This window comes from Lepisosteus platostomus, chromosome 10 (assembly GCF_059453375.1).
Source record: "Lepisosteus platostomus isolate fLepPlt1 chromosome 10, fLepPlt1.hap1, whole genome shotgun sequence".
Taxonomy (NCBI): domain Eukaryota; kingdom Metazoa; phylum Chordata; class Actinopteri; order Semionotiformes; family Lepisosteidae; genus Lepisosteus; species Lepisosteus platostomus.
In genome coordinates, this window is record NC_142620.1 from 13,041,827 (window position 1) to 13,060,230 (window position 18,404).

General features: G+C 36.6%; 1 protein-coding gene across 1 annotated transcript in view; it reads left to right on the forward strand.

The window, feature by feature from the left end:
* The first annotated feature begins 454 nt into the window (after positions 1-454).
* Positions 455-18,404, forward strand: part of frmd6 (FERM domain containing 6) — a 37,070-nt gene continuing 19,120 nt past the window's right edge. Inside the window, exon 1 of the mRNA XM_088648294.1 lies at positions 455-916. The gene's annotated coding sequence lies outside the window, so the exon portion shown is untranslated. The remainder of the gene's footprint in view (positions 917-18,404) is intronic.

An 18,404-nucleotide genomic window follows, 5' to 3' on the forward strand; every position in this document is an offset into this window, starting at 1 on the left:
CCTAATTGTGCAAGAGTCTATGTCAAGGATTTCGAGGAATGCTGTTCCAGAAATACCCATTGGTTTGTGGGGGGATACATTTTGCAGCTATGACAGCTTTTTCAAGTATTTATATCTGACAGTCAGCAGAAAAAGAAGACAAAACTTCGTAGCATTGTACAGCCTACTGTTCTTTTTAATTGACATCCGGCGTTTCTCCTCGTTATATACTTTCCTGGTGTAATAACTTTTTGTTTTTAGTTGTAGTTGTGTCCCAAGGCAGGCAATAAGCCTTTCAGAAGGTTTTTTAAACAGCCAAATAATGATCATTTGTACGAATAAATTAAACCAAAATCAAAACTTGAACTGCGCCAAGTTCTAGCGCCAAGGCGCAGTATAGATCATTCCCATCTTTCTGAAAGTGGGAGGCGCTTGGGGGGGGGGTTCAGCGTAGTAGACTTCCAAAATGTGTGCAGCAGCACAGCTAGAGCTGCCAGGCGAGGGATGACAGGCAGAGTTGGACGCTACTAAACTCACTTCTTCGGGGGTGAAGTAAAAATCCGTTGTTTTCGTTTCATCCTATCGGATGCACCTGGCAAAATCGCACTCTCGAGATCGATGAGCGACTCTTAATTGATATGCTACGCATCGGCCCGGAATTCGTGCAAGGAGACAGACAACTTGAAACGAGTTCAAATCCGATTTTTTCCCCTTGCCGTCAATGGGTGAAGTGTTCCTTCCTCCAATTCCACATGTTGTATTGTGCTGGGAAGCTGTTTGCCAGAAGATATGTGGCACTACAAGCAAGCGACTTGGTCTGCTAGGAATTTATAAAGTGTTCTTTTTCTCAGAAGGGAAATTCATCAGAACAAAACTTAACTGATTTACATGGATTTTGCAGTATTATGCAAAAGTAGGATTTGCTGATTACTAAAAGGTAAGTTCTCTTTTAATGACCGTTGTTTTTTTAGCATTTTTTTCGGCAGTGTGTGAACTAGTATGTTTGCTTTTTAGAGGAGGATACTGTATATGGTATTTCTTTCCAGTTAGCTTGTTTTTGACAAGTTCTAACCGTGTGCTCCCTGTTTCGGAATTCTGTGTTACTTCGTACAGCAGCCCGCACTTATCTTTAGAGACCTGCATTCGGGAAATAGCTCCATTTAAATCAAGCATAAAAACCGTCAAGTTTTCACGCAGCTATTTAGTATCTTAGTTTAAATTCCATTCATTTGTAATAGAATGGGTTGGGTAAAAATACAAATATCACTAGATTGGAAGTTGACTAAATGGACCGAAAATTGATGCTTTTATATATTATTTTCTTTGAATATCGAAGTTCAAAATGCCTAAGGCATTAATGCATTTGCTGCAGAACCAGATGGATTGTTTTCCTTCTAAACATTGTAAGAAGTCATTTAGTCAATTTTATTTGATGTTTATATTGCTATATTTAAAATCATTAGTTGTCTACACTAGGACCTTGAACTAGTATAAAATAGATCATCTCGGTTTACATCACTCATTATTTTAGAATAACCTACGTAGTAGATCACTGGAATAAATTATGGTATAATAACCACTTTTTTGACGAAATTATAGTGTGTTTGTCATTAGTTTTTTGGCTTGTGTTTCAGGATCAAAAGCGAAGCAGGAAATTATGTAACTTTTGGATACATTTTACTTTCATCTGTAAGCCTAACGGATGTGTGATGTCCTTTGAATCATTTACAATGAACAAATACATTTCCAAAAGGTTACGGTCTGTGTCTTGGTGTTTGTAAGAATTTGATTGTTATTACTGAGAAAATGTGCAGGAGCTCTTCCTAGCTTGTAAAAGTTATTTTCATCTCGAGTCCAAATGTCTTTTATCACACGTTTGTTTTGAACAGTGACCCACACGGTTTGTGGTCATGTTTGTAACATCTTTTTTGTGTTTTTACATAGTTTCTTTGAAGTATAGCAAGAACTTAAAGTCCTTACACCAGAGATCATATACAGTAGCCGCCCCCATCTAATTATTTCAGTAATGACAGCAGTCTAAGCACACCATCAGGAAATTTGTGGCCGCTTTCTGGAAACGGGTTTTTAGTTAAGAACAGACCTAACAGATAGTAGTTTTTTTAGGATATAGTCAGCGATTGGTTTTTGTTCTAATTAAATGTACGTAATCACTGTAGTGAGACCGTGGCTATGTATTGACACAGTATTACCCATTTTTACATCGTTGAAATCATAAGGCAGTATTCGTGATCTCGCATAGCTTTCAAGTTATTGCAGGTGTCACTTCAATTACTGGTGCTTCGGCACAGTTTATTATTTCTGTCATTTTTAGGTGGCCAAGAGACGTATTTGCTGGAATTCTTGTTTCTTTTCAGATTGTTGTTATAGATTTTTTTCTTGCAATGGAAAAGTTTAAATTACCAATATCTCAATTAAATTCACAGGCAAATACGCTAAAATCTCACTCTGAGGTTGTTTACTGGAAAGATTTGGAAAAGGGAAATGTTTTCAAATGTTAGGAAGGTTTTGAATGAAGGTGAGTTATTTTTCGATAACGACGATGTAATTAAAGGACAGTGTGGCTGCAAACTACGATAAGAGTCCTTAATTGGAAGCTGAAATCGTTTTATGTTCTAACTGTAATATGAATCAGCATGGGGTGTGTTCTTTGTCTTTTTTGTCACCTGTTCAAGTAAGGTATTGAATAGGTCACACATTGGTACCGTCATGCCCTGTTAATTAGTTAGAATCTAAAATTGTCTTGATATAAGTGGGGTATAAGTCACGTGAAGGTTTTGATTAGCTGCTCAAATGCAAAGGTTTTTTGAAACAACATTTAAATTGTTGAAAAATCTCTACACTTTATGACTGATGTCACTGATTAAAAAAAAAATAGATGCAGGGAGTGTACTACTCTGTTAGTTTACTCCGCTGTGTTGCTGAGTTTTCCATAGAAGAATGTGAATGGGTCATCAGGCCTGGATACAGAGGTGGAAGTTACAATTTCAGAGTAACTCGGTGGATCTTATAGTCGTCTTTAATCTGGTAGACTGTGCTTATTATCAGAATGAACGTATTGTACATCTACAGTATACCATTGTGCAACCACAATTTGTGGTTCAACAGAAATCTTGTTTGTTCTGTCTACGATCTCAGTGAGAGTTTTTGTGTGCCATCATCTAGAAAGTTTTATAAATGTCTAAAACAATATTTTTTTTAGTCCACTTGATGATAACTCCTTGTTATTTTAAGTGGTGAGTTCATTTCAGGTGTATTTAGTTAATGTATCTAAATAGTTTCCATACTCAATGTAGTAATCCAGAGTTTAGAATGATCAAAGCCTTATGCGGTTAAAGAGAAATGCACGTTATGGACGAATTAAAGGAAGGACAGGGTTTGTTACTGTGAATTAAGAGTAACAGTACAGCATTGATCTGTGTAAACTGGTTAAATATTGTCATTTCATATGCTGTTCATATGCTGTTATTGAAACTGAACTTGTTTCCACGTGCAAAATCAGGCCTGCAGACTAGTGAGTTTGGGATAGCTCCAGTCCAGTTAGCCTTATGTGCTGTCCTTTGTTTTGTACTTGCTGTAGTCAAAGTATTTTTCACAACTGTCCATCATAGACTCAAACTTTTGGCCTGCTGCTTGGTGGTACTTCTGTCAGAAGCAAAAAAGGAAGATGACATAAAAACATAATTATTAAAGAAACTGTATTGATGTTTATGATGTGGTAAATTTGTTTTTTAATCTATCATTCTTGTTGCTGTTGAAAGGTAAAAATTTAGTTATATAGTCCATGGCTTCTCTTCTTCCTTTCTACCACGGAGTACAGTTTAGGGGATTAGTCACTGGTGTTGGTGAAACTGCAAGTGGCTTCAGTATTCAGGAATGCTAGACATTTCCTCTCTGTGGTTTCTTGTTCTTCGAATATTTTACCAACATCATGATCTTATGTTTTGCGAAGGGGGGGCAGGTTCCATCTGGGAGAGGGGATGATGTTTTCGTTTTCCAGTAGTTATGTCGTCTTCTACATTAAATGTTTGTCTGGAGGAAGGGAACATTCTTTTCTGAGTTTGGCTCATAAATGTTGGAGGTAGAAATGTTTATTAATCTGCTCCGGGGTTTTTAAATATTTTAATTTAGATTTGCACCATTTTCTGGAAATATTAACATCTTACCCTTCCGCCTGTTAATTCCTGTCCATCCAATTTGATTGCTTATTCAAGTGCCTGTTATCTCATTAAAATCTATTACCACTCTTAAAACAAGGTTTCCTTCTTTCTGTCCTTCGACAACTCTCCAGTTTGCATAGTCTAACATGAGTTATATTGTAGATAACCTGTATCTGCATTTGCTTTTCCAAATTTCTCCTATCTCATTATGACATCTCCAGTGTGTTCTTCTAAATCAGGAATTGCCTGTTTCCTGTTTTACACTGCAGTCTCTTCACTGTGACTAATGCATACCAATGTTAATACTGTATATATGAAAACTTTGCGTTTCAGTTTTCAATATTAATAATCTGCTAGTGGATGTTGTCTCACCTTGTCAGGTAGTCATCTGTTTCCGTAAGGTTTTGAGGTTAGATGATTGTGTTGTGTAATTTAAATCAACCCTCTCATTTTTTGGGGAAATATTTCCTTTTAAGAGTTTGATCAAATAAACCTGCTTCCATTCACACACTGATTTTTTTCTTAAAAATTGCTGAGCTGAGATATTTTCCTTAGGAGCAGGATACACAAATGCATTGTACTGTAAAAACCTTGCCGTCTTTTTTTGGTGTTTCGCATTTGTGGAATTTATTGGAAGAAGTGATTTGAGGAGAAATTACTTTCAGACTTCAGGAAATAGATGCACGTGGCAGTTGACAGCAAATTTAGTGCAGGTCTCTTGTTCAGCTTCAGTTGTAAAAAAATGACTCCAGCCATTTCTCTGTGCAGTATGGGATTAGGTTTTGCTGCAGTACAGGCATAAAACATGATCTGTTGGACACTGGAGGTGTGAATCGTATGATTTGTAAAGCATACACATTTTTCACACTGAGTTTTTTTTCTTGGGTCACTTGTCAGAACAATTAATAAGTCGTAAAAGCAGAACGGCATTGTGCTTTCTTATCCCTACTCTGTGAAGGTGTATTCCCTGAAGTCCCTCTGGGATTCTTACTTCAGGTATCCTTGGAGTCATTTAAAAGAAGCAAGTGCTCTTTTATTTGACCTTTTTTTACAAGTCCCCCTAACTATCTGTGGAGGTGTGTTCTGTGATCAAGTGAGCCACGCTATCCTGTGCCACCTCCGAAACGTGCCCTCAGGACCAGATTATAAGAAATTCTTCTCTGGCTGAGAGTAAATTCCAGCCCTCTTTTCCAGACTCTTCTGACCTAGGGTCGTTTCAGTTCTGCCTGTTCTTTTTTTGTGTGCCTTTTTTAAAGCATTCCATCAACACAGTCTCCCATTTTCTGGAACTGGCCAGTGTGCACCTTTACTGATAGGGATCATTGTTGGCCTCGGGCTGACCTTTCATGGCAAAATTACAGCATTTGTCCGTGCTTCACAGATTTGCATATCAATCTGGGACAATTGACATTTTCTGATCAAGAGTAGTGTCCCACCACCTGGCTTCACAGGATGAGCTTGTCAGTAGTTCATGTTTATGGCGTTAACTGTTCTTCAAGTAGATGGCAAGTTCATCAATTAAAAACCAAAAATGAAAAACCTTTCATTGAAGGGTTTCTTTAACATTTCCTTTTGTGTGAGTTAGAGTGAGATGAGGAGTTTACTACATAAGTGGTGACTTGCACCTCCGAAGTGCACATTTAAGATGAAACTAGCTATTCTGTAGGACTCTTGACCTGTAAAATGGCAAAAAGTAACTTGCGACATCATACATAAGCAAGTGTGCTAATCCCGTCTCTTAATGGGGAGGTATTTGTGCCTCTTGTGTTTTGTTCACACCTGAAGTTACAGTATGTACAGTAGTAAATTTCTTCTGTTCCATGTTATAGTACCTTCAGCTTGTACTGTATAGTACTGTAGCTACTCAAATGAAGACCACTATAAATACTGATATATCTGAAACACTGCCCTTGAAACATTTTCAAACAATTAAAACACTGCTCTTAAATAGCAGATATGTTATTACAGTTGTTTTTAGCATACCTGTAGTGAAAAATATCTTATCTCTTATGCCACTTTGTCATCTATATCAGTGACTACAGATCTCCTGGTCCTATGTCGGAAGAAGGAATGACAGCTGCCAGCCATATACCGTAGTTGTTAAATTGTATTCTTAGTTTACATTGTAGTTAAATTCTTAGTAACTATTTGTGAAATACACAGTCAAGGATAAAAAGTTAGAAAGTACTGTCGCGTTCTCTGATTTTACAGTTCACACAGGCTGGTGCTGGGATTAGTAATTAAATCATTTGCAGAGCTGTGGCAGCGCAATCTGAAACTGTTATATTTCAGATTTCAGAATGCTTCAGAATCTTTGCTTCACTAATGCAGATCAACAAAGAGTCCCAGCTGTTTATCCTCTGTATACGGAGTTGTGCTTGGAACACATCAAATTTCCTTTTTCTTCTTTCTGTCAGAAAAAGGTGAGCAGTGACAATAAACACTCTACCTTCTAATGCACTAGGATAGGAGCCCAGTCTCTAAAATTATTTTGTAATTTTACAAACATGAGTAACTGTCTGTGATATAATCTTACCATGTTACCAGACCTATTTTTTCCAGCCTGACACAGAGGTAGGAACACCCTCCGGTTTCAGCCAATGCCAGTCCTTGTTGTTTGCTTTTCAGTACTGATTCAGGTATGTCTAACTTATGCACCCTAAAACAGTTCAGTGGATAAGTAAAACAAGCTCTGCTTTTGACTGATGCTGGAACTGTGGAGAAAGGAAAGTAGAAATGGAGAATTACTATTAATGTCCACTCCTGTTGAACTGGTTTGGTTCTAAAACGGCAGAGTTTGGAAAGTGTGCTAACTTACTCATGCATTGAGAGACAGGAATGCAACGCTGAAGTTTGCATTGCACAAGGGTGAAACTATGTGACTAACTGGTGCGTGTTATGCTGAGACATGTCTGGAAGATTTGTCAGTTTAGGTGTGTAGTATTACTTGTTTTCCTTCAGAATCTTACTTCAATTGCTAATGTTAGTAATATTATATTTGACCTTTCCAGGGAAGCTCAGATCATACAAATAGACTCAAATTTGTCTTAGACAGAAATCAATGTTTGATCGTCTTTCAAGAAATATTTTGAATTGGGAAACGTTTTACAATAAAATGTTCAGTTTTGCCATCACAGATGTCTGCAATTGGTTTGTGAGGAGAATGGTTTTTGTTTTCACAAAAGGAACCTGTCACTAATCAAACATTTAAATATCACAGTTTATTTTTTCTTGGTTTCAGTTTATTTCATGTTTGTGTTACAGTGTTGTAATTAAATGCCATGTACTTTATTGCTTAAAAATACAAGAACGTATAAATGAAAGGATGCCACTCAACCCATCTTACTCTTTCAGTTTTTAGCTCAAAGTGCTAATTGATCCAAGGGTTTCATCCTGCCAATTCTCTAAAGAAACCAGGATATCTGCTTCAGCGCCATGGCTTGGAAGCTTGTTCCATACTCCCACCTTTTACCGAAATGCCTGCTGGTCTGAGTTTTAAATGCACTTCCCTGTAGTCTCCGTAGTTTCCACATGGGATCTCTGGATCTTGTTTCACTGTTTATTCCAAAGAAGTCCACAGGTTTGACCTGTCAGTGCTTTTTCGTGGCTTTGAATGCTTGTCAGACGTACTTGAATACTTTTGAAATTGGATGATATTTCGATGTCAAACCATTAAAAACTATAATTGCTTTTTTGTGTTTACAAAAAGAGCTGCTGCAAAGACCATTTCATAGTTTAAAAATACAGACTAAGATAATTGAAAGTTTTGAAATATTCCCTTTCTCTAACCGACAACGTTAACCGTCTCACTCGAGTTGATTTGTACCTCCATCAGAAATGAAAATTGCTCCCAGATTTCACTACAATACTTTGCTGACACAACCACACACATATACATTGACTACTTTTAATTTTAGTGGAATAAAACACCAATCAATTTTTCCCATTCTCAAGCCTCTACAGTTACCACCACTAGCAGTTAAAGTATGTTGTATTTTCCATGCTACTAAATCCCATATACTGTATATTTTGGGGGGAATTACTTTGAGTGTATGTAAATGAGGGAATCAAAAGGCTCTGACAGATTCACAGGATAGTCTAGCCAAGATTATACAATTTCACAATGAGTATTGTATTTAATGATGCTAAGTATAGTGAAGATTTATGCCATGCTTTACAGAAAATTAAAAATAAAGAACTGTTACAAATGCTATTAAAAAAACTGTTAAAATGAAACTACTGCAGATCTCTTACAAAACGCTTGCTAAACAAAAAGACAAGCTTAATTGGTAAACTTAATTTAATACCTGCTATTGTTTTCAACTTACATCTCCTACTAGTAATTTGAATGAATTTTGTAAAGTTGTGTTGAAATTTAGGTGCTTCACATTTAGGAAACAGACTGATTTCTGGTTACATTTGTAATTCAAGTAGTGTATCATTTCTCTGCCTATAATTTAATTTCAGCTTTATTGAACACATTAGTATGTCCCTTTAGATTAAAGTGATAGTCACATTTGTCCTTACATTACTGTGCTTACATTAGATTACTAGTTTATTGTATGAAATAAAGTAAAATATGAATTTACCAAGTTTTCTTTACTAAACACAGGATTTGTAGAACTTAGTTCAGCAGCACAGTTACTGTAGTCTTCCTAGTCATTGATTTGGCTAGGAATCTAGCCTGCCATTGTCTAGCTGTAGAAGTCACCATTGAAGAATGTGTATTTTCTTTCTAAGAGTGTATTCAAAAGTATTAGTCAGAAGGTAAGAGTGTATATCAATGTTAAGCAGCTAAGAATTTAGAAAATGGTAGTAAGAATGTTTTCTAATCCATAAGCTGTCTTCCAGGAGCATACAATCTGTTTGTATACATGTATTATTTTCCACTACTGCTACATAGAATGGATCCTGCTATGCTGTTTTGGAGAAGCTGAGATTTGTAGAATCATTTATACTCATTTATACACCATTTAGTACACATATTCCACAGCTGTTATAAAGCACACAATTAGATGTAGATACAGGTCTTCTGCTTTTATTAGCCTGGCTGTTCCTATGTCATATGATACTGGGTAATACAGTACATGCAGTTCACACTGGTTTAATATAATGTATTTTATTACAGTTTTTGTGTTAAGATCTATATTTGTTATGTCTAGGTTTGGTGCTGCTACATTAATTCTTGTTCTAGAATTCTAAACTTTGTTTAAACTTTGTATGTTTTTGGTTTCAGAAGGCAAGATAAACCTGTATTTCTGATTATTTCTATTTCTTTACACATTTGATAAAATACTTTAGCATGGGATTTTAGGATCAAGGAGGAGCACTTAGCATTAAGAGAGTTCAATGTGTTAACCAGCATAATCAAGGTTCCATTTTTTGTGATTAAACCCAATTTTACAACAGCCTTTCCATCACCAATTTTAAGATAAGCACCTATTACAGTATTTGATCATCTAAAATCTTTTAAATTAGCTGTTATACCTGTATGACATGTACAGAACTTCATGCTGTTGAAGTTGTACTACATGCTCTTTTTGATGAAAATTTTCCCCTTTGATATTTCCCTTATTATTATATCATCCTTTGAAAATGTGTGTACAGCACATTTATCCTTCTTAAAGTTTTCTAGTGTCCTGTACCTACCTGTACATGACATGTTACTGTTTACTTCCTAAATGCTAATATTGATTTCTTAAATTGAAAGAAAATCTTCTCTGTCATTGAGTTCTGGACAGTACTTGATATATGCTTAAAACATTGACGTATCCATGTTGCTCTGACAGAGGAAAAGTGTTCAGCCCCTGATTGCTAGTGAAAATACTTTTCAGGAAATTACGGGAGAAATATTTATTTTCGTCTACGATCTGAATTAACAGCTGTACTGTTTATTCCCTCACCAAAAACTGGTGACGAGTGTTATTGTCAAGTGAAGTTATCTTCTCGTTTGGCTTCCATGAAAACAAAGAGTTGCAAGAGAACAAATCCTGCCCTTTATGGTCTGGTCTGTGGCACCATGAAAGATGGCAGCCCATCATAGAAGATGTACAGTATGTTTGTAGCTGTGTCAGTAGCATGCAGATGAAGAATACCTGTTTTTGCTCTGCTGGTTAGCTTTGTTGTGAAGGGCAGAATGTGAGGCGTGAGTCTGGACTGTCTCAGAGGGGCCCTACTGGAGCACAGCCCAGGCCTGGGTTCCAGATGGCCATGACAGGGTAAGGCTTCGACAACAGGCCTGAACTGGCTGTTTGGCTGGAGGTCTCTGGCAACACTGTCAGGGTTAGAGAAGAATCTTTTTAAGCCACCGTGTCATGAGAGGTAGTAGGAATCACATCATCACCTCTAAACTACGGCTAACAGCTTGACCATCTTTTGCCTACAAGCAGAACAGTGCATTTAGCAGGTCCCTTTAAGCAGCTGAATAAAAAACAAGAAATGCAAAGCTAGCACTGCCAAAGATATGGGCAATTCACTAGGGTGCCCTTTTTATGATTCATCTTATGCTAATGTTTTAACAATATGCTGTGCCACAACAGCTGTATGGTGTTCTACATCAATCTTGCAGTATAAAGCTCAGCTAAATATTTTTAACAGGAGTTCATTTAAGTATTGCATTTTCAGCTGGTGAAGTGTTTCACTTCCTGCGTTACTGACAAAAAGCTCATTTTCACTGGGACTTGTTTAATCTAAAGTGTCATTTAAACATTTTTGTCTTCCTCTTTCAGTGGAATGATTATGTTTTCATTGGGTTGGTATTCTTTGCAGAAGTTTTATATTGGGTTTTAAAGATAGTTCACACTGCAATTTGTTCATTTAATTTGAACTTCTAGGGCAATGGAATTCTCATAACATTTGTTTCCTTTTGTTTTCATGGTCTGCTGAATGCAATGTTGTTGTCTTTTCTAAAAACCTAGAGAAAATGACATGGCATAATGCATACAGTATCTCAATTTAATTTCACACCTCTCAATAAAGGGACTGAAGCTCTGAATATTCTTGTCAGTCCAACTCTGAGAAATACTATTAAATTCCCATCCAAGGCATTCCTAGTAAAGGCACCGATTTCCTGAAGGCTTTTTACGGCCATGTTGGTAATCTATGTGTTTGTAAAGCTCTGATAGGAACTGCTTTCCTGATTCTAGCTTTTGGCCATGAGATGGACGATGGAGTTGGGAGTCCCCAGCTAAATGGTTGCAATGGTTTTATCCTCCCTGCAATGTTACCCACCTGCCATTAACCAGGATGAGCAAGAGCACTTAAATCAAGCAGGAACAGTCATTGTGAAACAGGCAGTCAGTTTGTCTCTCAGCCCCCTGGGGAATTTGGCATAGGACAACAACCTTAAAGGAATGCACCTGGAACCTGAGCCTAAAACAGGCCTCTGTCACATTTAATCTCTTCTCCTTGTACAGCGCTGTGACCTGTGACTGTTTGTCACTGTTGGAATCTAACAAACTTTGCACAGGCTGGACAGGGTAATAGGGACTTCACTGTGCCATGAGAATCTTTCTTTTGTGCTGGGTGTGTATTTGAATATTGATCACTTCAGCCTTCTTATCTCAAATTGTGCAAGCCTGGCAGGAATTTATTTTTTTCATGAAGGTTTTGAGGCTTACAGGAAGCCAGAATCTTAAGCATTTGCACACTCATTAAGTCTGTAATAAATTGTAAGCATTTTTAAATAAATAAATGTAACTCCCTGCCCCTTTCCTGTCCATGTTGGTGAAGCCTATTTTCTTCTTATACTTTGAATAAAGGTCTAATTTGCATGTTGTTAAACAGTCACTGTACTTTCTGCCTAGGGTATTGCCTTGGTGCTGAATACTGTTAATATCTAACACCTGTAAAATATCCAGGGTTATTCAAATATTAGACCATGCAAACTGTTAAATTTAAACCACTTTAAAATCCCTCTCTTGTAAAATTCATCCCAACAAGTTGAGTTTTCTAATTGTTTTACTCGACTTAGTGAGAGGAGTACAACAGGATTTCCACTGTACCTTACTTCTGTACTATTGAGTGCAAGGTTTATGATGATCATATCTGCTCAATTTGAATAGTTTTCATGTGAAGTGCTAATCAATGAAAAGCTTGTAGAATTTCAGTATGTTCCAAAAATAGAAATCTCAGGTTCACAAAAAAGTGTGAATTATAAAAATTTCTCCAAAGCCTGAATGGAGTCAAAGTTTAATTCTAGTCTTTCATGTTTCACGTTTTAGACATTCTGATAATAAGAACATAGTAGTATGTTATTATTGATATACCATATACTGTATATATGAGAAGATGTTAGTATTTTAAATGTTCAGAAACATCCAACACAAAGCCAGATGCCAAGTGTTCATTAGCCTAAATTATGGATTTCTCAGATGTCAGATGTCTCAGATTTCAAAATTTAGATTCTTTCCCCTAGGTCCCTAGTCCAGTCCTCTCAGAGGGACCTGTCTTAAGAGTGTATTATTGATTTTTGTATCCTGTGATTTTTTTAGAAGTTTTTTTAAACCTTAATCATTGATGTTAGCAGAACAAACAGTGGATCTTAAATGAAGAAATTTATAGAGGAGTCTGTTGTTGAATTACTTGACCACATATTGTGGCTGTGTTACCATTACCTGCAGACAGTATGTCACTTGTGTATGAACACTTACTTGCTCATCAACAAGTGACATTTTATTGTGTAAAATATGACCCTCAAATATGAGAACGCCACTTATTGCCAAGATGGTGCTTTTGCTGTGTTTCCAAAGTAGCCGAGGCTTCTAGCGCATGGCCCTACAACAATGAAATAACTCCCTTTTGCCATATGGTGTGCATTGATCAGCCATTTGCAACGATGAAATGATTGAAATGAGATGAAAACCCATTTTCCGATTTTAAGATTAAATTGTCCTAATCTTGAGACTGTGAAATGTGCAGTATTAATTCTTGGTTGATGGTTGGTTTACTTGTCAGGAAGCCCTTTTAATTATTTGCTGATACATACTGTCTAGCACATTAATGAAATTTGGAAAATGAAATGACGGAGCAAAACGCGGTCTTTCCCATTCACTAAGAAATTCCAGATTATTGGCTTTCTCACTCCTGTGATTTTTGATTTGGTGCCAGTGTCTCTGGAGCCAACATCAGAAGTTGCAAGATAAATGTATCGTGCCACATTTGCACTTCAGGTGGGACTAATGGGACTGGACCAATCTGTCACACTCTTTAGAGGGACTTGAGCTTCAGTTATCCCTTCCAATGACCCTGCTGTCTGATTTTGGTCAATGATAAGCAGCCTGTATCTCACTGGCCATATCAGGCCCCTGTAGGGCCTCTTATAAAGGATTATAAAATAAGAACAAAATATGCACTTCAAATAATTCTGGAGATGCTTTTAAAAAGGTTCACTCATACTGTAATACTGTATTAAGGAGTGAATAGAATGTGAATGTTCATTGTTTTAGCAGGTTCCAGTGAAATACTTTTTTGGCGAAGGGGGGGGGACATTGGTTGTGTCATTGTCATTATGGCAATTTTAGGGTCAAGGTCTACAAGAGTTGCCCATCACTGACCTGTTATTAGATACTCACCTGGAGCACAAATGTCTCAGACACAAGTATTGAACTGTTTTTTTTTTATTTCTATAATTATGAAATCATGAAATTGAGGATGGAGGATATGGATAAGTGGCATGCAAAGCAAACACCTGAAATGGGTGTTGTACGGCATTTTTTTTCTTTTGATTGTTGCAGTTTCTTGCTCTTTTTTAAAATGGTTGAATTTAGTTGTTGCTTTCTAAGTGCAAAATAATCTTTATAAAATGCAATGACCCATCACAGTTTAATGTTTTAAAGATTTAGAAGGGAGGACAAATTCCCTTCAAGGCCTGTTTTTTAAGTTGTTTAAATGTTGGATATGAGGTTATTCAGCGAATAATAAATGGCTTTGAATGATGTTAAATAGTTAAATGTTAACCTCCATGAGCCTTTCGTATGTGTAAGTATGTATAATGTGTACAAGCAACACACCATGTGCTTGTGAGCCCTAATATCTAATGTGCTTTTTTAAAAAAGATTTCTCTAGTATCAAACTGTGGATACAGTTGCAAATCCTTTACCCAAGCACTTCTGTTACATTTGAGACATTCAAGTGTCATTCAAAAACTGTGTTCTGCAGGTTGAGCAAAATCTGAAATTGTTGTTTGGTTCCGTTACAAAAATAAGGCAGATAAACATTTTTTGGTGTGGTTTCCTTTTGCTAGCCTGTTGCTATTTTTTCACTATGGTGAAAGAGTTGTTCAACCAATCAGGTTCCAAAAACCCACAACTCTAGGCTGAACAAGTAAAAGGCTGCTTTGTGCCGGTTGCTCATTGAAATCAAGTGTGTGATTAAGAGCCTCTAACACTCTGAAAGGTGCTTGTTATCTTTGAAGTGCTCCTCCGGCGCCCATAGAATCAAATTGATTAAACAGCTCAGTACAACGACTTTTCTGAATGTGCTTTACATCAGAAGGTATTAGAAGGTACAAGGTATTGGCATAGGGCTATACTGGAGAAATGTTTTGGATAAAATTTGTTTAAAAAGCTGTATATTGTTAAAATTGATTTACATATAAATCTACATATTTACATCTAAAAAGATGTAGCAGTGTCATGAAATACAGTATTTGTATAGGTTGAAAGCAAATGTTTTATAATGAAATCTTCTGTGACACCTAAAATAACAGTAAATGAGACAAAAAACATTTTTCAATGCATAAGAAAAAGCAGTGTTTGGTAATATTTCAGTCCAAATGTAGAATATGTAGTAGAGAATATATGTAAGAGATATATTGGTTTTGGGGGGATCAGAAACAATCTTCTGAACACAGAAGAGCAGTATAAATACAGCAATCACTTCCTTGATTTATCTGTCAGAGGAGGATGTTGAATTAACATTTAGTCTTTCAACAGGCAGTGAGTTATGAGTGTCAAATTGATATTCAAGAACCTATGCCCAACTCTACCTGCATTTGAGCTTATACTTTATATATCTTTGAATCTGAATATATCTGTACATGGTTTAAATTATAGTGATGATGCATATGGAAGACGCATATCTAATCTTATTTCTCCATCGACTTTTTAAAAGTGAAAAGGGTAGGTATTGGAATAGGTACAGGCATAGGTACAGGAAATGCCTCACTTTCTGGCCCTGCAGCCCGCGGGTGTTGATGGCTTTGTTTTAAAGACGCCCTTGTGAACATGAGAGTTTAAAAAAATCCCCACCTGAGATTGATTAACACTTTGTAAGGTATCAACGTGAAGTTTTGCATTTTAAAAAAAGCTCAGTAGTTGTTTTTTTTGTTTTGCCCTCCCAATTTGAAATAGCCAATAATGTTTATTCTCAGCTCACCTACGAACCCTGTGAGCGCACACGGGAGAAGAGGAAGTTTAAACGGACTGCTAGTCCATGCTCTTTAAGGAGTGGCTCGGTAAAAAGACTGAGTCTTGCAGTCACCCTCGTAATTGAGATATTCATTTGTATTCTAAATAACTTTATTAAGATTCATTCAGTGCTGTTGCTTTCAATTAATTTGATAGTATTTTGTATACACTAGACAACAGCAGTCAATAGCTGTTATGAATCATGTTTATCCTTAGTAATTGAATGCTAGTTTAATGATTGCTTGTTTTGGTAGATTATAGAATTGTGATCTATCAGCACTAAACTGTGTTCAACAGAGCTTATTTGCCTTTTATCTTTATACATGACAATGCACTCTGTTGGAGTGTCCTGTCGCATAAAATAACTTTTCACATATCTTTAATCTAAGCATTGTTTTCCAAAGGCAATGTAAACTTGGTAAAGAAAATCAATGATCTGTCACAGTTTAATTTTTTATTGCTTTAGGAGGGATGAATTTCCCTCAAGACCTGTTATTTAAATTGTAATACTCTACATTTTGGAAATTAATTGTTATTCTACAAAGCTGTAAGCAAAAGCTAAAATTCTTTGAATGATGTTGAATAGTCTGAATGTTAACCTCTATGAGCCTTTTTTGAGCATATTTACTGTATTGATAATACACTGTGTGCTTGTTAAAGCAAGTTAGATATCAGTGCTAATGCTTTTTATATTTTATAAATTCTTTTGTGATTTTCAAACACCTCATACAGTAGCAAAACCTTTTCCCACATACTGTTCACTTCCTAACGAGCTTCATGAGATTTTGTTGTAAAGTAATTCAGGTATAATTGAAACAGCATACTCTACATAATGTGCAAGATCTGAAATTATTGTTCTATTTTGTTACAGAAATAAGGCAAGTAAACAAATTGTGATGATGTTTGTTTCTCCAAGCCTGCTAGCAAAATGCAATCTAAAACCTTATTTTGTGTAATTATTTGCTGTATATTTCAAATTTGTACACAGTACTGTATGTATAAAATGTTTTAATACTGTAACCTGTTCTGGCAACAGTGTCATGGTAATTATAACATTTAATAATTCACTCAATTCTTCAAAACGATAACTGGAATTCCTGGAACTGAAATTTAGGTTTCTGACAATCAAATGAGAGTGGCACCACTCTAACTCCTGCTGGGCACCAGCAGAAATTGTACAAACCTGGTGCTTACCTCTTCAGCTCTTCTCTATAGTGTAATGCTTTTTTCTAGGTTCCTGTTGCAGTGACAGCAGACCCAGGCAGACTGGGCTATTTATAAAACTGGCAGTCCCCACTGCCAACTAGCACTGTGCCCTGGAAATCCCTTAAATATTTCATTGTCCATTTCCGATCCTTTTTTTTTCCTGTGAAGGGCAGAACAGAGCAGGGAAGGGCACAGCAAAATGGAACCTCCTGGGTCAATTTAAATGGATAGTCTGTTCCTCTCAGTTTGAGTTCTTGTGAGTCTGGAATAAAGTCAGCTGCCTGTAGTGGTTAATTGGCAGCTTTTTGGTCTAATGGGCCAAGGAAATAAACCTGTACTTAAGGTCCCGAGGATTGAAATCAAAGGCAGTTCAATCAGTTGAGCCCATTTCTGCAATGAAAGTAACTGGCATTTCAAATAGCAAAATAACAACCAGAAAATAATTGTTGTTTCAGTCTCAAAGGCTTGCTTATTACTTTCATGTGGAAATTGGCAACAAGTAGTTATTCATATATTTTATACAATTAAAGTACATACGTACAAAATAAAGTTTCTTAACTCTGCAGTTATATTTTAGTTACCATGTATTTAAGGCAAATGGTATTTAATAAGCCAAGTAAATAGTAATTTTAGTAAATAGTAATTTTACACCATATTGCTTTATAATATATAACATTATTCATCTTAAAGAAAATTAAACTGCAAATGAACAATGTGAAAATGAACAATTTAATGGGATTTTTTACATTATTACAAATGGGAGTATTTCATTTCTGTGGATGATTATGAGGACTACTTCTCTTTCTATCCACGTGGACCACATGTACAGTAAATGTTTTCTTATAGCAGTGAGTTATAGCTTTCCACATGTATTTTAGAAGAATAAACTGAAGAAACCATAAATCAGCATTAATTGTTTCAAGGAGTGTATGTATATATTGTACTTTTGCGCTGTGTAATCAGTGTCTTCAGCATGCACTTGGACTTGTTTAAGCATCGCAGCTCTCTTCTCATTGTAAAGTATTGTAAAAAGTCTATTATGCAGCAAGAACTGTGTTGACTTGCTGTGTTGGCTGTACACTCAGCCACATAAGTTAGCAGTTAAAGAATACACATTCTGTTAAATTCCCAGAGTCAGCTATAATGTGTTACAGCACTGATTCTGTTCAGTATTCATTTTTAATATCTTGAGTCCTGGGTTCTGTTCATGACCATGTTTATTTAGGCTTGTGTGCCGCCATTGTAAACACAGAGCAACAAGTATCCCTTGTCGCCCCTGGTTTTTGGCTTGTAGTTTTCTAAATCCTGTTATCTTGCGCCGTTCTGGAGTTGCCAGGAGCATTTCAGCCTGGTTGGAAACAAATTCTGGTCTTCTGAGCGTGTATGTTATTTTAGCTGCACTTTCAAAAGAGAAAAGGCCATCACCGCTTCTTATTGTTAACTTCCCAGGTGCGTATTCAGGGATCGGAAACCGTGGAGCGGTGTGGGAATGTTCTCCAGCACAAGCTGGGATAGCTCGGCCGCAGGGAATTCTGGGGAGGGGGCGCGCATGGGCACAGTGGGTCTGCGCCCTTGCACAAATCAAAAGGCTGCATTGTTGGAATGAGAAGCAGATGCTGGTGTGGAATTCTCC